The sequence below is a fragment of the Temnothorax americanus genome, unplaced genomic scaffold, assembly GCF_048541705.1.
Source record: "Temnothorax americanus isolate GAGA-0224 unplaced genomic scaffold, ASM4854170v1 Scaffold18, whole genome shotgun sequence".
In the NCBI taxonomy this organism is placed as follows: Eukaryota; Metazoa; Arthropoda; class Insecta; order Hymenoptera; family Formicidae; genus Temnothorax; species Temnothorax americanus.
Genome location: NW_027509318.1, coordinates 453,981 through 472,735, shown reverse-complemented (window position 1 = coordinate 472,735; position 18,755 = coordinate 453,981). Strand labels below are relative to the sequence as shown.

General features: G+C 41.4%; 1 protein-coding gene and 1 long non-coding RNA gene across 3 annotated transcripts in view; one reads left to right on the top strand and one right to left on the bottom strand.

The window, feature by feature from the left end:
* The window catches only part of LOC143896202 (uncharacterized), a 76,371-nt gene that overhangs the window by 24,399 nt on the left and 33,217 nt on the right, over positions 1-18,755 (bottom strand). Inside the window, exon 2 of the mRNA XM_077403853.1 lies at positions 16,240-16,312. The gene's annotated coding sequence lies outside the window, so the exon portion shown is untranslated. The remainder of the gene's footprint in view (positions 1-16,239; positions 16,313-18,755) is intronic.
* On the top strand, positions 4,358-16,227 carry LOC143896203 (uncharacterized). Of its 2 annotated transcripts, none has more exons than XR_013256583.1 (5): positions 4,358-6,794; positions 7,941-8,482; positions 8,745-8,985; positions 10,668-10,901; positions 10,992-16,227. It is a non-coding gene; the product is annotated as an uncharacterized LOC143896203 (long non-coding RNA). The 2 variants fall into 2 exon arrangements; XR_013256584.1 differs by having other exon boundaries at positions 7,388-8,482.

Here is an 18,755-nt window from a genome sequence, read left to right as displayed (position 1 = left end):
TGTCTATGCGGATTAATATCTCAATACTCTCCTTCTAATTTATGTACTGATTATGAAAAACATCTAGCTTAGAAGAAACTTTTTAATAATTTTAATTGCAAAATTATTGAGAGAAATTAACTACTCTTTTACTAAAAATTATATTAATATATAAATAACAATATTTTAATATAAAAATTAATAAAATATTGTATCTTTTTTTCAAAATAGTAAATCAATCAATGTGCCATTACTTGAAAATTTTTCATAATACTTTAAAACCTGAAATAATACGCATAGATTTTGAAAATATCTGTGAAAAAAAGAATAATCTCGTAAAGAACTTCTTCCGCTACTTTTTTATACGTTCGAGAATTTTATTCATACGCATACGGTTACTGACATTTTTAGATTTTCACGAGCTGCTCGACACGTTTGATTACGAGAAGTAGGTTTTTCTGGAAAGTGGAAATTGGCCGCGTGCTCTCTCCCACTATGACCGCGGTGGAGTCCGAACCACCGAGTCGGTGGATCGATCGATCAAGCCCTAATTGATCCCGGACTCTCAACGCACCTGTTCGAATTCGCGTGACCCCAAATCCTGACCCCGTGAATTTCGATTCGCTTTGTACCTTGTAACCGGCCTTTAAGACGCGTGCTAATTAAGAAAGGTATCCCACCATACAGCTGCCGTGGAAAAGGAGAATTGCAGCGATACTCGGAATTACTAACCGGGTCGTGGAAACGACATAAGGCTGACGAATACGCAGACGGTCTAGACTCTAGACTGGATGCCAATAGAATTACCTTCGTCTCTCGTTATGCCTCATTATAATCTTTGTGTCGATAAGATGGCATTGCTTAATGCAACGAGACGCCTTTGTAATTATATGCATTTTTCACATCTTTATGCGAGAGATCACTTATTTACAGAGTAATATTCTCTCAGATTCCTAATGATAAGAAACGGCATCATCATTATTATTACGTACATGTTATCACGAAATCACCAATACAATAAGTGTCGTCCGACATCTCTTGGACGGTAAAACGTGCGAGTTTACCAGAGACGCGAAAGATAACGAGGAATACGACTGCGGCGCAGGCGGTTAGATAGATATACATTCGAAAAGAAAAATGCCGACGATCGGAAGCGCTAACGATTTTCCGACGGAGGAAGGTCTCCGGAGATGGCTACGAGAGACGGGGTCAGCACCGGAAGTCCGGAAGCTTCCTATCAGCGCCTCGAAATCTGTGCCGTCAGCTCGACAACAATTCGACTACCTACATGTAGAGGTTCACGACTAAACGAAGCGAAAGAAAGAACAGCTCGACCAGAAGCTATCTGAACTAAAAATTTTCGTGTTAGTTGAACCCATACTTACGCATAAACTAGTACATTGCAAACTGATTTGATTTCTGGTCCTAATGAGAAACGCGGGTATAAAATTATTTCATTAAAAATGCAATGAAATCGATTGATTCGCCATTATACAATAATGATGAGTGAATGGAATTGGATGGTAAATCGGATCTTGCATTAAAAGCTCACTCACTGATTTATTTCCGCTTACATTGAGTTGCTCTCATATTTCGATAATCTATTATATTATTATAAATAATTCTCACTTTTCTCTCCAAAATAGAATTCTGTGAAACGTTTGCAAATAAAAAATTTCTCATTAAAAAAAGAACCGTGATATCGAATCCAATATTAACTGGACTTGATTAAATTAATTGACGGCTCTACTTGGTATGAAATATCGCAGCTTAACAATTCTGAAATCTAAATCAGCGGTATCGTTCGATAACCGACCATTTCCGCCGCATACGCGCCGTCAGAAAGCAGACAAAATTTCTTCCCAACACTGCTCTGGCCAGCGAGCATCCGCTCACCTGCTCTCAGTTGGCGATAATTTACTGTTTTTTCGGTTGTCGATTCGACCGCTCGGCGCTAATTTACATTTACGAGCGAGATCGGCTAATTGCCGGTTAACCGGTTGGCCGAGCGCGGCGAATACCTGGCTGCAGTTTGTTCCCTTCCAATGTAACCGTTGTTCTCCGTGAGAACGAAAGGGCGCGCATAAAGGGCACGGACATTAATTACTAGCCATTATTTTCCTACACTTACCCCGACGTAAACTTCCGTTCACTGAACACGAAGCGAAATCAATCAACGCTTTTATCAAACGTACGAGATCATCGGTCGATCTTTTGAACAATCCTTTCCGGAAACGCAAGTTTGGCGTTTTCTAAATTGTGCAAAAAAAAATGTAAATATTTTCCAGCAGTCGGTGACGAAAAATCGCGAATTCTTTTACCTATTTACCGAGCTTTTACATATATCGATATCCGTCGACGGCTTTTTCCCCTGAATCAGCTAAACTTTCGAAAGTATATCGTTTCCTTTCATCCTCTTTGTACGCGGCGCAAAACGGCCTTTCGTTTAACTTTAATTTCCCCGTGCTCGTTTGCGCTCGAAAGCGCGGGGTCAGATAGGAGAAGACAAACAACCGTGTGATATGGAGCTCGTAAAGACCGCACCAAAACGTAAACCGTGATACAGGCGCCGCTGGACCGACTCGCCGCCGCAATGTGTTATCGTCGGTAAACGAGTCGCTCTGTCACTTGCTATTCGTCTCTAATTCTCCCCGGTCCTGCGCTTTAGGAAGATGAAACTTTAATTTCGCCCGCCCGCCGCGCCGGGGTCGAAAACAAAAGCAAAAGGCCAATTATCACGTCCGCGAGTGTGATGTCGTGCCCGATTCATCGGCTCATTTATTTCCAGTTCCAGCGTTTTCACCGTTATTCACCCGGCCCGTCTCGTACTAATGCCTCGTTCGTTCGTCCTCGCGCTCGCTTATGTTCTCGCGCGCGACTATCGCGCGATGGTCGATGCGCGATGCGATCCGATGCATTTTATCCCGCACGCTCTAATGGACGTCGATTCCCCGTGGCCATCGTTGGGTACGGTTTTCCCTTTGATTTCGGAACCTCTCGCTCAGCCAAATTTCATGGGCGGGAAATTTTTTGCGCACAGGCCCTGATACAGGCATAAACCTTAATGGGTTAAAGTCCATCGGCGTGACTGGCTAGGCGACGGGTTCGAGGCATTAACTAAAAACCGAACCGAACGGTTCGCCCGGCGTGGCCGCGATGCGATGGAACTACGAGGGCGATAGACCAGGGGAGGGATAACGGGGGAAGGATGCTGGAAGGCCATGACAGGCATCGCGCTCTGGACCTCGTTGCAGCGCACCGAGCGCACGTTGTGTACGTGTACCCAGCTCGAACACACATCGCTCGATGCTGGAAAATGCCGATCGCTACGTTCATCGTCCCTCATGGCTATCGACGATATTCAGTATAGTGTCTCCTCTATCGTTTTATAAGCCGAACGTTTAGCTACATTTATTCTTGCAATTGAATTATTGTAATAATATGGAAATAGAATTTCATATAGATTTATCGGAATTGTGCGTTGTGCGTAACCTGTTATAATTAATGTGAAAAAAAATGCTGCAATTCCAGGCTCAAAAATTAATGTCATTTTATTCGTCACTAGGTACTCCCTATAATAAAAAATGCTCTGAAATATCAGCTTGTATAGAGATCAATCCCAATTTCAATTTTATTATATCGCTTATTGTTTTATCTTGTATATGTATAATTTGCGAAAACACAAAATAAATCTCAGAATAATTCGAGACAAACTTTCTTTCTCTCTTTCTATATCTGACAACCGATATATCTTATAATCCTACACACGGTAAATCTCTGACCTGCATCCTGCAGGGCTCAAAATCCATTTATGCCTAACACTGACCTATTTTTATACGGACAATATCTCCACGAAATAACGCTATGAAAATCCCCGCTACCAGAATAAACGATAAATTACCGGTCGGAAAACTAAATACCGACCAAGCGCTGCCGACCGCATATTCGGGGGCAAAAAAAAATGGAACAGGAAACCCGCCCAGCCTCACGCGATTCACTCGTATACAGCATCTGACAACGAGAGACGAAAATCATGCGCCGTCGGTGGCCAGCGTGTGCAGGGGCGAGCGATCGTTGGATCCGCGGAATCCCGGTCGATCCGCTCCAGGGGATACGTTCGCTCGCTCACTCACTCGTTCGCTCACTCCTCTAGAAAGCCGGAAGTAGCCGTGAAAAATTTTCCCGTCGACGTGTGGTGGCCCGTGTACGAGGCCAGGACCGCGCATTTCGCGGTGTTCGGGGTGTCGGGGGTGGTTCACCAAAGAGTGTACCGCGGGTTGGGTCACGGTGGGATGAGTCCTCAGCGGTGTTGGACCCGAGCGCGCGGTGAGGCAAGGGAATGGTGTGCAGGGATACCGAGGCAAGGTGAGGGCAACGCGGGGGTAAGCGAAGCAGAGCGCTCCGAGCGGTGAGTGCCGAGGAGGGTATCGCGGGGGTGCGCGGAAGGAGCGAAGTGGCAGTGGTGGTGGCAGTGGGTGGCTGACGGTGAGGGTATTTGTTGGCGCGAGTGGCTAGCCAGTCGGATTACCACCGGGAGGGTGATTCGAGGGGGGTGCTCTCGTTGGGGTGGCCGCGTTCGGTTGGGATGGGGTGTGGACGGCGGCGAGGCGAGGCGAGGAGGCTGGGTGGGTGGCTGGTGCGGCGTGGCGCGGCGCGGTATGGCGTGGGTCCGCGCGCGAGCGGCACACACAGTGGCACTCGACGAAAAATGTAGCCAGAGAGCGACCGCCGCTGGAAAATTTACACGCATCACGAGGGCGAAGCTGAATGGCGAGGGTTAAAAGAGCATCGCTAATGGCTACCGCGTCGGTTATTTTGTGGATTTTTATAATACGACTGGCTGGGTCCCTCCTCTCTCTTCGTATTTCTATCTCTTTTCTCCCTCTCCTTCTTCTTCTTCTCTCTCTCTCTCCCCCTCCCTTTCTCTTTTTCTTTTTCTTTCTTTATCGTTTCTCCTGTTGACCTTTTGCAAACTATCATCAATTTTCCGAAACAGTAGTTTTTCTTTCACAAAATAGTCCCCTCTTCTCTTCTTTCTCTTCTTTCGTTCCTACCTCTCTTTCGAGCCATTTGAAATTTTGCAGCTGAAATCGCGCGGAATTAATAATTCCCTATTAAACTGTAATTCGATCGATCGTCCCGTGCGATAGAGTTATAATTACAGTAAAGCTCGTGGAAAGATAATTTTTTTTTAATCAGTGATTGCATATCGTTTGTCGAATATATGTACCTACCGTTATTATCGCTCCACTCGGCCACAAAGTTTATCGATAGAGTTAGAGGCTTCAAACTGGTTTTTATCGCGATCGTTTAAATCGGCTATTTAATCGAATTTCTCACTACTCGATCTCTCATTAACTAGAATACGTTGCGTTCACAGAAAACAGATATAAATGAGTCTGTTTTCACGCTTTTCGAATTTCTGGTCTTACAGAATGAAATATTTCGAAAGGAAGCGAGCTTCCCTCTTGCCGTTTGACTTGCCCCTCGCGTATCCTTGCGGAAGCGCCGGTAATTAACATTACCTCTCGACGTCTCTCGCGTAGAACCGAATTGTTATTTTTTCCTGGCAACAAGTGCTTGGCAATTGGATGCTTCGCACAAAATTACAAACCGGTGAAAGTAATAATATTGCCACTTCGCGATATGATTAGAAATAATTTATTTTGAAATAATTTATCCTTGCATCTGGTATTGAAATTTAAAATGCGAATAATGGTAAGTTATCAAGAAACACTGAGCAACAGCTCGGTCTTTACCGATTTCACGCGCTATCTCGATAAGCGATATCAAAACCTCCGTCGAGCACGCTTGGCGGCGGATCCGATTTCACCACTTGAAATGTACTAGATTCAAAGAGGCGCGTACGCGCGGGTACGGGCCGAATCATTTTGAACGTATCGAAACCCTTGTCGAGAGAGAGAGAGAGAGAGAACACGCTCGGCGGCAAGCTGGATTTCATCGCTTTCTACATGTTTACCGGGGCAAGGTCGCTGGACGAGCTCTCGGAGACGATTCTAGCGCGTATAGTTACCCTTTTACTCAACGACGTAACGCTAACCCAGTGAAATAGATAACCATTTCTGGTTGATACCGTGATGGGCACGGAGAAAGAGAGCGCAGGAGAGAAGCGGGGAAAAGAGATTGAAGCGAGGGAGCGTGAGAGAAAGCACGTGAAAGAGCGCGAGGCGTCCGGCAGGACCGAGTGCGCGTACGGATCTACACGTAGCAGGAGTACAGCCTGACCGAATTCGTCCATATATCGTGGGGCCAACAAACCGACCGAATCTCGACAGGACGGATGGGTAGGCCGCGCGTTTTCACCGTCGCCACTCCGCACACGCGGCCACCACCGCGCCACGGCATCGATGAGAGAGCGAGAGACACGCTGTACTCACCCCCCGGTGTATATATGCGCGCGTGCGGACGCTCGCCGGTACTATATACGATTTCTCTCGTAACGCGCGCGCGGCACACCGACGCACCGCGTCACACCGGCTACGAGCAACGAAAGCTTCATCCCGCAAAGAGCGATAGAGAGAAATATAAAGAGTGTGCGCGCGCGCGAGAGAGAGAGAGAGAGAGAGAGAGAGAGAGCCCGGAGGAGGAAAGAGAGAAGAGAGAAAGCGCGCGATACTGGCAGTGCAGCTCGGCACTCCGCAAATTTTCAACCACCACCCACTCGACCACCACCCACTCCACCTCGTCTCATCCTCCGAGCCTCACTTCCTCCTACCCGCTAACCCCCGACCCTTCCTCTATTCGAGCTCGTTTTTGCCGCGTCCACCGCCAGATCAATGGGGTTGCTAACACGGGTAGGTATATATGTCCGCGTCCCCACCGCCCCCGGTCAGTTCAGTCCACCCCCTCGCATACCCCGCACCCTTCTTCCATTCCGCGAGCCCGTCCGCCCGATCCCTCGACCAAGCTCTCTTCCTCCCCTCAGGCACCCTCGCAATACCTCTCCGCGATTCTGTACAGGGTGATTATAAGTTTCACGCAACTGATACTGATGGACCGATGAATGAATCAATTGTTCCTTACGAGGAAAACCAGAAATCGCGGATAAAATTTTCGCACGGAAAAAAAATTATACGAAGAGAATGACTTTTTTCTAATGGTATAAGAATAAGATAAGATATTACAATTAAAAAACTCCTGCAAAAATTTAAAATAGCTCATCGTTCGAATTAAGTAAAGAAACAAGAGCACGCTGCTTAATAATTTGACGATTGAAAATTGTTTTATATTATTTTATAATGTTCCTTATTACAAAAGCATCCATAGAGAAATTTATTTTATCAATTATATTTTAATATTCCTTACATCGGCTTTTTTATGAATACCGACCTGTATATTTTAACAGCAACTTGTATATTAAAGCTCTGACTTTTTTATCAATCTGTAGCTCGGTGAGTCGCGACTTGCGAACCACACACGACAGTCGGACAAAAGGATCGATCGATAATTCTATTTCGGTTACGGACAATTACGACTGATTCGACCGCTAATCAACGGCACGGCGAGTAGGTTTCTCCCCAACAATCCGACAAATATCCTCGAAACCATCTAAAAATTTTATATAGATCACGGTGTCCATTACTCGCGCGACGCCCTACTTGTACAAGAACAGTGTCCTAGAAATATACTAAACTATACCACGACACAACCAACATGAGAAAGATATTTTAATCACTACTACTAATTAACGTTATTAAATTGTTATTGAGAGTTATTGGTTTTAAAATACATATAGCTGTAAAAATGTTCAATTAAATTAATTTTGCTATTAAAAAAAGTAGATGAGTGGTTCGATTAAACATATTCCAGATGAATATAATAATTAGCAGCAAAAAACGCCCGCGGCTACCGCTTTCAATATCGCTATTTTCATAAGAGAAAAGGCACCCTCGCAAGAGTAGCTTATTAAATTCAGGAAACTTAAACACCACCTGTTGAAGGTCTTCGGCTGCCGCAGTGTCGTTCCGAAAACGCCCGAGAGTCACCTCTGTGCCATACACGTTAGAAACATTTTTCAAACAAGAAATCACCGAGCGATTTTATTCGCGGCATAAAATCGTGACCGGGAGTCCCACCGATTTGGCCGGTGGCCAGCCACTTGGAACTTGGAACGGACAGTCACCACGAGTAAAAATGTCTCGTGTGGCTTCTTCTCTTTCATTCTTTTTTTTTTTACCTCTCTCTGGCCGCCAAATTAGTCGGCAACCATCATCGGTGTCGCACATGTGATCGCCAGTCCAATCGGCGTTCCGATTCAGCGGCTCGTAAAACAATACGCGACTGATTACTCGATAACTTTCGCACGACCGAGATAGGAAGTGAGCAGGGAGGGAAATGATGCAGTTGCAACGGCTCTCAGCCGAGTCCGGCTTTTGCGATTCATACGCAATGGAATTACTGGTTTATACACGCCGCTGCTACCGCCAGTGTCGCATACGAATGCCGATATATTATACATCACGAAAGAGGATTACGAAACAAAGTGTGTGCGAAAAGATTCTTATTATATTCCTATTATATTAAAATAATCTCTTTGGCTTAGTTTTATCAATTGCGATTTATACTGCAAGCAGCAGAAATTAGTACAGCGAAAACTTTCCAGTAAAATATTGTAAATATAACAGAAAAAAGAAAAGTATAATGTATAGCATAAAACGGAAAAAAGAAGCTAGTATTAAAGCATAATTATAGATATCCATGGAAAAATGCTCCATCTGGCATTAGTTAAGCACCATCTCTTTCAGATTACGAGCCACGCGACCGGTTTTTCTCGCGGTAGCTCAGGGATCGAGAATCGAGGGTAACGGAGACTTAGACATGCCTCGGTTGATCGATCGCAGAGCTTGAAGAGGTCTACGAAGAAGAGCGTTCGACAGTCGTAACACGACGAAGGGTGCTGCAGCGGGAACGGCTACTTCAAAGTCTCACCGGCCCGAGGCGGGGTGCGGTCTCGCGGAACCTAAGAAATCCCAAAACATCTGTCAGGTATCACTCCTCTCAGTACCACTGTGTCCGCGTTAAATCAGGTGAGCGATTCGCACAAAGGACGACGACGCGCTCCCCTCTCGAGTACCCCGCAAAAGTGCATCGTCGCGGAAATGTTCTTTCTTTGTGCTTTTCTTTCTGTCATCTTCAAGAATAATGCTAATTTTTCTTTGTTAATAAAAGCTTTCTTTTATACGCAGAATATATTAAGAAACAAAGACCAAACAATATGTTATGTTATATAGATAATCTTTGTTACAGAGCCTAATTAAAAAGTAATAAAATTATAAAACGATGCAAAAATATACACCAGAGTAGAAAGTTTTACGTGCTTTAAAAAGTAATTACGCTTGAAAAAATTGTAGTATTTAAAAATATTTTTAGCGACCATATAATTTATAACAATATATTATACAATGTAATATTTACTCCACTAATTGAGTTCTTTTTGAAAGATCTATATGTATTCAAAACATTTCTTTTACAGCAATAAATCTTCGAAAACGTCCTTTATTTGAAAACATACGTTTTATTTTTACAATTAATGATTTACGATAACTAGTTTCTTTGGTATACTATACTTAAAGCACATTCCCATATGTAGTTGATGTCCCCTTGCTGTGAAACTCGTCTTAAACTCGTCTTTCACTGAGAGACCATCTCGAGAAGCAAAACTTGGAATAAAGACGTACAAAGATCTTAAAATACGAAAGTTTCGATTTGATATCGATATAGACATATCGATCAGTGTTTGAAAAACAGATTAATCATACAGTGGTTATGCTTTCTAATTTAATGTAAGCATAGCCTAATCCGATTTGATCACCGGCACTGACTTCGTGAAAAATACGGGATGGATTTTTTCCGACGTCTATTTCAACGCCGTTTACACTTGCAAAACAATCATCGAGCTTTTAGCTGAATCGCAAAAATCCGCCAACTTTTTCCTGACACAATTTTTCCGCGACGTTACTATACATATATTTTTTATCAGATATTGCGTACGAAAAATTGCAGTTAATTAAGCCGCTAGAATTATCGTTTACAACTGGCAACACGGATTTACGATAAATCAAATCTAAAGAAATTCCTGCGAGATCGTGTTAAATACGAAAATTTTCGTCCAATCTCCGTGAAATTCAATCGGACTTTCCGGCGTTTCATAATTGCGAAATAATTCTGATTTTTTCGTTAGACGCGGCAAAGATCAGCTAATTTTTTTAAGTAACAGATGCACGCTGTCGAGATGAAATATTGTACATGATTTGATTCATCTCGTAGAATACGATGCATAACCAGATTGATCGAATGGCTATCGTAGTCGATCATGTAAAAAATTCATGCGCGTGTACACATTTAGTGACGCGCTCCAAAGTCGACGTGCATCTGCTCCTCTTCTTTCTTTCTCTATTCCTATTTTTATTTTAAAGAATTCATCACTGAACGAGAAAAAGAGAGAGAAAGAATTGCAGCTAAACACGATCTATACGATTAACACGTCAAAATGACACAAAAGCGGTCTTGGGATGCGTGTCATGGGAATTATTTTCTTTTTTTGTTACATACTGCACCGGGGATAAGCGGACCCCTCCGATTATGTTTGCACACACGACACGTTTGTCTGTGGGGTACCATGATACACCGCGCGCCCCATCGTTACGAATGACCGTTTTTCATTTTAGAAAAGGCATCGAGAATAGTTGAAAGAGATTCGGCAAATGTTTGCGCTTCTTCAAGAGTCCATACTCCATAGTGATCCACTTGAAACCGGTGGAGACCACAATGGCGCTTGTGATGTAATCTTACCCGATTATTTTGTCATCCACTTCGCATCGCACTACGTCTCGCTTGATCCAAGAAAAGAGTTTAACTCAAAACTAAATATTTTATTCATCCTACCAAATCGGATCTTCTAGGTAAAAAGAGTAATCTCCTTGTAGTGTATAAAAGAATTCTGTGGGAATAACTATTTCAGCAAATATTTGGCCACTCACTTTTCATTTCAGATCGAATAGGATATGCGGGACGAAGACAAGGAGCAAATAAAGGGTGCATATCCCCAAGAACCTAAGTAAGTTCGTCAAAGCCACTCTCGCCAATCGATATTAGTCGAGAACGAAGGTGAATTATAAATCGGGCCGAGTCTTCAGACTTCGGGTTTCCCCGAAGCGCCATGAAATATGCAACGGTCTTAGAGGGTAGTTTCGATCCGGCGGGGAGAGAACGAGCGTTAAAATGGAATTAACACCCCCGCCCGCCCAAAAATACCGCTAGTGAGAATTCGCCCTAAACTATTCGCGGCGATCATTCGACCGAATGTCCTCTCACATTCACGTTCAGAAGAGATTGACATATCCTTCGGGCGCCTTTCCGTGTCCTTCGATAATAAACGTAATTGTATACTAAAGATTGATAATTCGTGCGGACTACTACGTGCGGATTACATCTTAAACTCGTTATTATTTACGCAGACTGTGTATATTTATGCCGAGAGAATAAAATGATTTCGAGTCGAGCTCTCCTTCGGCTGAAATCGCTTTAAATCCATAACCGCTAAGCCGCGTCTCATTAGTGTTTTACGCGAGCGCCTGTTCGCGCCGCATTTTACGATTCTAATGATGGCCAGCTTGTTGGACCAAAGCGCAGCTACTCTAATAAAATAAATCATGCGCGGTGTGGAGGGAGACCGGTGCTGCGAACAGCGCTGCTGGTTCAAATTAATCCCATTGTGCCTGGATTTGGTCGGGGCGCCAATTAAACGGATTATTATCGTTGCTACCGTCATTACTTTTTGTAAAAACACTCCGTTGGTTCGAACAAATCACAAAATTTTAGATCACCCGTATTCTCTTTCTCTTTTGAAAACGAATGTCGCATATCGTTGCGCAAGATTAGATTTGTATTTTTCAAACGTTTCTATGTTTTTAAAGAATTTGCTATACACTTTCGAGAAACACATATCATGTTTTTTTACAATGATAAACGACCAGACATGGGATAGGATAGAATATAGCATTCTCTTGACAATATGATAAAAAGAGATATATAAAAAATGTTGAATGACAGTCACGTTATCAAATTAAAAACAGTTGAGAAAAATAGGAAATATGTGTGTGAAAAACGTATCTCTTTCTATTGTATAAAGGAAATTTATATTCTGCCGCAATGTGTGTGTGTGTGTGTTAATCGATAAATGCCCCATACTTTGACTGCCTCTAATCTAACTAGATGGCACCGAACAACCTGCTCATTGCAGACACATCGTCCCTAATTCAAGCAAGCCCCCGCGTTCTCAATCCCCGCGTTTTCGAAATCTCGCTTCTACCCCTGTCACACGTGTGTTCGCGTGTTCGCCCTCGCAAATTCTCGACTATCACAGTTGAGGTATACGATGGGTCATGGTGAAGATGGCTACCGGAAATTGCTGGGTGACCTTACTTAGGAGTTAGCGCTAGAACTTAAAGGGACGGAAGACCGTCGAAGGGTTATCGCATCGCCCAAGGCTCGAGGAGGGCACGAGCATTAATGAGGCAATACCGAGAGAGAATCTAACTCCGTTCCATCCCGACTCGATGAGCCATCCCGGATTACATTGTCTTCGGTCTTACTTGATTATGAGATAATCTCTGATATAATTCTCGTAATACTACTACATACTACGCGTATATATGTATATAAACCATCATTTAATTTGAAAAAGATTCGTTAAAAAATTCAGATAAAACACATTAAAAATTTATTATAGGTACAATAGTCTCTCTCTATTGTTACAAACTTTTAATTAACTTTTAATTACTTGACGTAATTTTCACGCGTTTTATTAAATAAAACGTACCGTAAATCGAGCTGCGATGATATAACGACAATAAGCAGAAATATATACATTTGACATCTCAGCTCGCGACGATGACTATCGAATTTCTAAGCTTCATCAGTACCACGTGCGTCATACTAAAATTGTTCAATCAAGATTTGTCACGTAGTACCGATTTTCCACACATATTGCATTCTCTCTCTCCCTCTCTGCCCCCTTCTCTTTCTCTCTCTTTCTTCAATCCACTGCTTTCGCCCTACATGCACTCGTCATAGGGTTCGTAACAATACTAGATAAGGGGCTGCAAGTATAATAATGCCCCGGGGCATCGATCATGGAGCACGAATGCAAGCGTGCGTTGGTATACAGTATTTCAAAAACAAGACCTAGTATTGTCTTCAAGTTGAGTCTAAAACTCTTCGATACAATCTACAGACAAATGTTTTTGTTTTTTTGACATAGCATATATATTTATCATAATATAATATATGTATATAACACAATATACAATTACTTTAACTTATCTTAACAGATGTTGCTAATCAATGAGAAGATAAACCGTGCGGAATGCAAGTAAGTCCGACAAATTCGAATAAAAATGGGTATATCCAAATTTTTAAAGCTGCCACGAGAAAAACTCTATACCCATACGAAATCAAACTGATGGAAATCCACGCAAATCCAGGTAGATTGAAATAAAAATCCTATCTCCATCTATCGGGATGTATAGGACTTTACATACTGGATTCTATTCGATGTCGTCCAGAATTTTATAGCGACGTATTTTTGAATATTAAACGACCCAAATTTAAGGGGTCGCGTTGTCGGAAACTCGGGCCGCGTGTCACAGAATCACGCGCAACAAATCTTCGTATACATGTACGCTCGCAATCACATTTATTATCTAAAGAAAAAAAGATCTTTATACAAAAATTATCCAACTATGAGATAAAGTGACACTAACTAAGTTTTGTGTTGTAACTATACACGCGAAACGAGATAATAGATACAACAAGTTACGTCTCCCTGCCGTCGATGTACACTATATGCAGATGTATATCAGTGAGCTATGCTGAGCACAAATGAATCCGTTTGTACATATATATATGCCGGTAATATGTGTGTACGTGTATGAGGGTGCGTAGACTGCGTAGCGTCCGAGGGGTGCGTCTCGAACACGTGACGCCTGATTCATACACAGACTGCTACGGAATCAATTTGTAATCTTGACTCGAATTAAGGACAGGAGGAGAGGGATGGAACAGCACGGTGAGAAGGTAAGAGGGTGAGAAGAGCGGGAGAGAGAGAGAGAGAGAGATACAGAGAGAGGTATAGATGGAGATACGTTTATTGGTAAGCGAGTCTGGCATTCGGTCCGAGAATGCGCTACGGGTATACTGGAATCCGGACTGTCTCGTGTTGAGGGCATTATAGTCGGGTTGTAGGTTATTAGGTGCGCCGGCTAATAGGTACCGATATAGCGTATTAATGGCAGGTAACCGGACGGTGATAATGGGTATCAAAGGACAGGGTATCGCAGAGCGATGCGGCCCGATGGGACGCGAACCCGATGGCTTTTACTTGCCGCGTTTTATGGAAAAATAGGAAATAATGCCATTAACCTGACGCAATCCGGATCCACGCGTCCCTAATGCGTGTTTGCGTTTTTCGGACGGAGCGCCGAGAACTTCCATCAGCACGGTTGAACGTAAATCCATGAAAAACGTGTAACATCGTCGAGTAAAATTTAAAACTTACTATAGACAAGTAAAGTGCCATGAGAGAGAGAAAGGTTGCAAATCTACTAACCATCCACCAAGCAGACTGCAATGTCGAACGTTCGAATAGCACTGTGCGGAGAAGAAGAATGTGCGAGCTCGTACACCGCGATTTTTCCTGACTCCCTAGTTTTGTGAAGAGAAAGAGAGAGAGAGAGAGAGAAAAAGCGCGATAGGAATGCGTCGCATCTCGTAAGATCGTACATAACTCCCCTTTGTTGCGCCGTACCGAACTTAACGTACGAGTGCGCTCCTGACGAGAGGAGAACTAGCGAAAGAGAACCGGACGAAACAAAAGGACATAGCGGTGGCGGGCGGACGGGGGTGAGCGCAGGGGCAGAAAATGATCGGGAGCAACGAAAACGGAAACAAAAGCGACGCGGGGAGATACGGCAGTATGGCGACGCTTCCGGTTCGCTCACCGCACACAATGCACTCTCTCGTGTTAACTTCTGTGCCCCGTTCTCTCTTCTCGCCGCACGCCACCTTCCCCACCATCCTTGCATCTCTCGCGCATCGTATCTCTCACCTATCCTCTCGGCGAAAGGTATCCATCCCCGCGAAAATTCCGCGACTCTGATATGCGACTCCAACGTGTTACGTGAGTCGCTGTTAAGAGTCGAAAAGCCGAAGTCGCGCTTCTTGTTACCTTCGCGCAACAAACGAGCGATACGTTAAGTATCCCTGAATTCTCATTAATGCACTTCTAATGGATAATTTTGATCTTCTTATTTTTCTCAAATGGCAAGTAATAAGTTACCTTATTATTTTATCTCGTGCAAAATAAAGAATTGAAATACATATTCATGTCTGTCGCGTAATTGTAATCTTAGAAACGTCCAAGATAATCGGCGACGCTGACGATTTCGGTATTAACAAGTCTCTATCGACATTGACCGACGTCGTATGAACCTTTCAGAAAATCTAAGCTACGACATTACATGACATTTGACGCGAGTCTCTATAGTGTCTTTGACACGACAGGCACTAGACGATATTAAACCGGAGCTTTTGCTGGGCACTGGCAAGGAAACGGAAGCCTAACATGCAGAGAGATGTTTTAAGAAATTAGTTCTCGTTGTTATATGAATCGCAGAATGACGCGATCTTACAGCTTCGTTTGACTTTCTCGTCGAGAGTGGCGTTATTAATTACTTCGTATCGTTAGAGCCGAGACCCTACCGCGCGATAAAATAATATTGTGTTAACCCTTTAACGCGACATGTCATGCGTTATTATAAGTGCAAAAATTTGAAATGCGTGCTCACCAAATATTGAATAAATTTGAAATATACAAAATATTAATATTAATATATATATATATGTAGGTCCAGAGGTATGTTCCGGGACTGTTTACGTTTTTTGAAATGTACAGTCCTGGAATATAACGCATATATATGTAATCAGATTCAAAAAACTGTCCCGAAAATTGCCGTAGGACATCAATTTTTTCCAGGACAGTCCTGGAAACTGCCAAATGTCCCGGAATATACCGATATCAAAAATAAAAGTCCCGGAACATACTTCCAGACCTACATATATATGTTACAAGTTTAATTTTAATTATCTAATAAAATAATCTAATAAAATCGAAGAATATGACCATCCATTATTCAAGCTAAATCCATTATTATATAGAACAATACTGATGGCAATACTCACGCATTACTTTATCCAGATTTTCCGAACAATTTTGACACAGGATGAGAAAATGGCAGGAAGTCCGTGAGCACATCTAAAAATGGAAAAAATAAGAATTACCTGATGCTAATTTTTCACTACACAGACGCCGCGCCGCAACCTTTGTGGAAGCTTTGCTTAATGTATAAACTCAAGGAGAAACTTAAGTATAGTGACATTAAAATGAAAGAGGTAAAATTCTAGCCAATACATTTGCATTATCTCTGGAAGATCGTTTTGCAGACAATATTGAATAGTTTAGTTTCTATTTCACAAAAGAAGTTACAATGACTAATACTTTAGTCAAAGTGACAATGCAAATTCAAAAGCAGGAAAAAAGATAAACGATTTGGTTTTCCCAGAACAATCGTGTAAAGTGCGTAAAATAAACATTTTCACATACGTTCGCAAACGCAACGCGTATAAAACACGCTGTTCATTTATTATCTCTCGCAAAATATATCCATTTTAATGGACTTCAAATTAGCGCGCTTGCATTATACGCGTTGTCCTCAATGTACTGCGCGTTTTAAAATGACTTCATGTCCAAAGAGCTGCTCATTAGACACTCAAACCAAAGTTTGGCCGATACTAATTGTAAGACTGCATACTAGAGATTAAAGCATTGAAACATTATGTTTAATAAAATAAATATTTAATGCTATAAAAAAAATACTTTTCATTGTTGTTAATAAATATAGATATTGTTTTATCAAAACTGAAATAAAATATTTTCTACGCATTTTCTGTCGCCTAATTTGCCAACTTCTTGCTACATTTCTGTTTTCGCGTGTCCATAATAACAAAATTAAAATTCGTTGAAATTATCTTTTTTGAAATCTAATTTATACCGTCGGCATCAAGACTCGTTCAAACGCTTATTGGTAATATAACTGATCAGAAATAAGGACACTATCGCTACGCTTAAATCCTCACGATATAGAAAATAAATCCTTCTAGGAATAGGAACCGAAAAGAATAATGATTGTTGCCATAAATCTCGTGTAGTGCATGGTCAGCACTTATTGACTTAAAGCATTCATCACTGTTCGAGATGATGGAAATTTTACTTTTATAATTTGTTCATTTAAATTAGTCCAGAAAGGAGTGAAACTAATTTAAAAAAGATTAAAATTAAGCATTATTTTATGCGTAAAAGTAGGTCAAAAGAGCAACTGAAAGACCTCTCTCTGGTAATAAATCTTCCGTAGCTACCCCTCAGTGTTCCATACGTTATCCAATGTTAACGGCATTACCCCCATTACCGGTGTTGCACGGACCCAATTGTACCCTTCACTTGCCTCCTTTTTGCCTTCACAAGAAACTTTAATCGATATATAATTTTAGAGCGCGAACGTCTCTCTTAATAATAACCCTTTGCTGGAATTTATATGTATGTAATTTGTCTATGTATACATGTCTTGATTCTTCATTGATCGTGATCGAGTAGTCAAGGAAAAATAGACTGTTTATAAGAATGTATACTTATTTTATAAATTTCAAATGTTATTCCCTATTGTATGTCGTTAATCTGCAATTATAAATCATATTCGATGTTTAATACATATGATTTTCAAATAAAGAAATCTTAATGCAAGTTTAAAAAATTGTTTACTTTATAGAATAATCTAATTATTTTGTACAAATTATATATATATATATATATATATATATATATATATATAATACATATAACATATAAAATAAATATAATTTTATATTTATAATTTATATAATTTATATTATACATTATTTGTTAAAATAACCTTCGTAAAATAAAAATAAAACCTAAAAATAATTTATCGTAATTTTATAGAATTTACTTTAAAATTATTTTATTGCAAACTATAGATCTTTATAAAAGTGCTTTGCTATTTATAATAGATACAATAATATATGAAATAATATATACAATAATTAACAATGAAATTATCAGGATGCTAAATATTTATATTTCTTACATGTGTGTATATATATACACAAAACACATTTAATATACTCTTGTATACTAACAATAAAATATAAGCAATGAGAGATCAATCTCCCTTTATTTTTCACAAAATCCAAAAGAAATGGAAATTTTTAAAAATAAGTTAATGATGAAACAGAAAAATTTTGCCCATGATCGCCAAAAATATAATCTAGGGTATTTCTTATATTTTGTTTGAATTATATATACATTGGATCATATTTGGAAAATACCCTCCATATTTAGAAAATTATAAATAAATCGGAGTGCGCGCGAAATGTCATTCGGTTCACCGCTTGGACAAGACGCATTAGCCTTGGAGGTCAAGAAACGCGTGCAGCTGCCGGACCAGATCACTCGTGCGTGGTGGGGTAGTTTGAACACGTGCGCGTGAGAATTTACGTCGTCACGTAAGCGTGGCGTAGGTGGCTCGGTTGGTGGAAAGGTAGTGACGAGGCCAGCATGACGAGGAGAACAGAACGTGAAGGCAGAGAGACTGAGAAAGGAAGACAGATGAAGTAGGATAGAC